Genomic DNA, 2,964 nt, shown 5'->3' on the forward strand with positions numbered 1-2,964 from the left:
TCAAAAGTCCAGTGCTAGGCCTCCTGACTCTCTATAATCCATTCTTCACCAGAAGCAAGAGATATCTTATTTTTTACTTTTAAAATCAACTTTTTTTTTTTAGTTAATACTTTGCATAGCCTAACAGGTACCCATCTGAAGTATGCAGTTTGGTAAATTCAGATAATTGCATACAACCACTCCAATCAGATATATTGCAAAAAACTTTTAATCATTTTATTATTTTTTTTTTTTTTAGAGATGAGGTTATCTGGGCTGTAGTACAGTGGTGTGATCATAGCTCACTGTAGCCTTGAACTCCTGAGCTCAGGTAATCCTCCTGCTTCAGGCTCCTGAGTAGCTGAGACAATAGACACATACCACAACAACTGGATAAATTTTTATAATTTTTTAAAATTAACAAATCAAAATTATGTGTGTTTGTGATGCATATCATAATGTTTTGATACATGTATATACTGTAGAATGACTAAATTGAGCTATTATCTTTATTACCTCACATACTTAATTTTTTGTGGTAAGAACATTCAAACTCCACTCTCTTAGCAATTTTCAAGTACAGAATACATTGTTATTAGCTGCGCTTAGTATAATGTACAATGGATCTTTTGAACTTCCTCTTCTTGTCTAACTGAAAGTTGTACCCTTTGACCAACATCTCCCCAACCTGCTCCTGGGACCACCTTTTTACTTCTATAAGTTCAAGTTTTATTTTATTTTATTATTTTTGAGACAGCATCACTCTGTCTTCTTGGTTAGGGTGCTGTGGTGTCATATAGCTCATAGCAACCTCAAACTTTTTTAGACTCAAGTAATCTTCCCACTTCAGCCTCCCGAGTAGTGGGTACTACAGGTGGCCATCACAATGCCCAGATAGTTTTTCTATTTTTAGTAGAGATGGGGTCTTGCTCCTTCTGAGACTGGTCTCGAATTCCTGAGCTCAAGCAATCCACTGGCCTTGGCCTCCCAAAGTGCTAGGATTCCAGGTGTGAGCCACTGCACCTGGCAAGTTCAAGTTTTTTACATTCTGCAATATAAGTGAAATCATATGATATTTAATCTGTGCCTTTCTTATTTCACTTAATGTCTTCCAGATTTGCCTACATTCACGCAAATTACAAAGTTTTCTTCTTTTTAAGGCTGAAGAGTATTCCACTGTGTGTGTGTGTGTGTGTTAGAGAGACACACACAGAGAAAGCACATTTTCTTTATCCATCCTTTGATGGACATTTGATTATTCCAAACCTCGGCTATTGTTACTAATGCTGCAGTGAACACGGCAGTGCAGAAGCCTCTCGGACATACAGTAGTCGCCGTTTACTTGCAGTTTTGCTGTCTGCAGTTTCAGTTACTCACAATCAACTGCAGTCCAAAAATATTAAATGGATAATTCCAGAAATAGACAATTCATAAGTTTTAAATGGCATGCCACACGACCAGTGTGATGAACTCCCATGCCCTCTTGCTATGTCCTTCCAGAGACGTGAATCCTCCCTCTGACCAGCTTACTTGCACTGTACTTGTCCTTGCCCATTTGTCACTTGGTAGCCAGCTCCGTTAGCAGATCAACTGTCTCAGTGTCACAGTGCTGTGTTCAAGTAATCCTTATTTTACTTAACAGTGGCCCTAAAGGACAAGAGTACTGATACTGGCTCGGCGCCTATAGCTCAACCGGCTAAGGCGCCAGCCACGTACACCTAAGGTGGCGGGTTCAAATCCCCAGCCCAGACCCACCAAACAACAACGACGGCTGCAACCAAAAAATAGCCGGGCATTGTGGCAGGCGCCTGTGTTCCCAGCTACTTGGGAGGCGGAGGCAGGAGACTCGCTTGATCCCAGGAGTTGGAGGTTGCTGTGAGCTGTAATGCCACGGCACTCTACCCAGGGGGACAGCTTGAGGCTCTGTCTCAAAAAAAAAAAAAAGAGTACTGAAGCTGGCAATTAGGATATGCCAACGTGTTTGCTTTAAGTGAAGAGGTGAAAGTTCTCAATTTAATAAAGAAAGAAGGAAAAGCGGGATAGGCTGAGGTTGTTTGGATCTATGGTAAGAACAAAGTTATCCTTGGGAGGCGCCTGTGGCTCAAAGGAGTAGGGCACTGGCCCCATATATCAGAGGTGGTGGGTTCAAACCCAGTCCCAGCTAAAAACTGCCAAAAAACAAACAAACAAAAAAACCCCCAAAGCTATCCATGAAATTGTGAAGAAGAAAAAAGAAATTCATGCTAGTTTTGCTGTTGCACTCCAAAATGCAAAACTTACAACCATAGTGCATGATAAGTGCTTAATCAAGATGGAAAAAGTATTAAATTTGTGGACAGGAGACCTGAACAGAAATGAGTCCCAACTGATGGCAATTGGTTTCATACTACCCACTATTTCACGCATCCACTGGGAGTCTTGAAATGTATCCCCATGCCTGGGGGACTACGGTTCAGATTTCATTTCCTTTGGATATAAATAGTAGCGGGTTGCTAGTTCATATTGTATTCCTAGTTTGAATTTTTTAAGGAATCTAGTATGTTTTCTGTAATGGCTATATTAATTTATATTCCCACTAACAGTGTACAAGGGTTCCCTTTTCTCTACATCCTCTCAAACACTTACCTTTCACCTTTATGGTAAGAGCCATTCTAATAGGTGTGAAGTGATATCTCATTATGGTTTTATTTTGCATTCTCCTGATTAATGATGTTGAACATTTTTTGTTATAGTATACCAATCAGATGTAAGATATTTCTATCATCATGGAAAAATTTGATGTCATGCCACATCGTCCACGCCAAAACCATTCAATGGGATTCCCGATTTCCAGTAACAGTAGACTAGGTTATTTGGGCCAAACCTACTATTAAATACAAATAAAACTGATGGATAAAATATTTTAAAATTTTTCCTCAAAAGACAAGAGCTCACAAGAGTTGATAAGAGAGAAAGAAACAACCAGGCAAAATTAAAGAAAAAAAA

The sequence above is a fragment of the Otolemur garnettii genome, unplaced genomic scaffold (genome assembly GCF_000181295.1).
Source record: "Otolemur garnettii isolate 467f Iridium unplaced genomic scaffold, OtoGar3 scaffold00055, whole genome shotgun sequence".
NCBI classification, from domain to species: domain Eukaryota; kingdom Metazoa; phylum Chordata; class Mammalia; order Primates; family Galagidae; genus Otolemur; species Otolemur garnettii.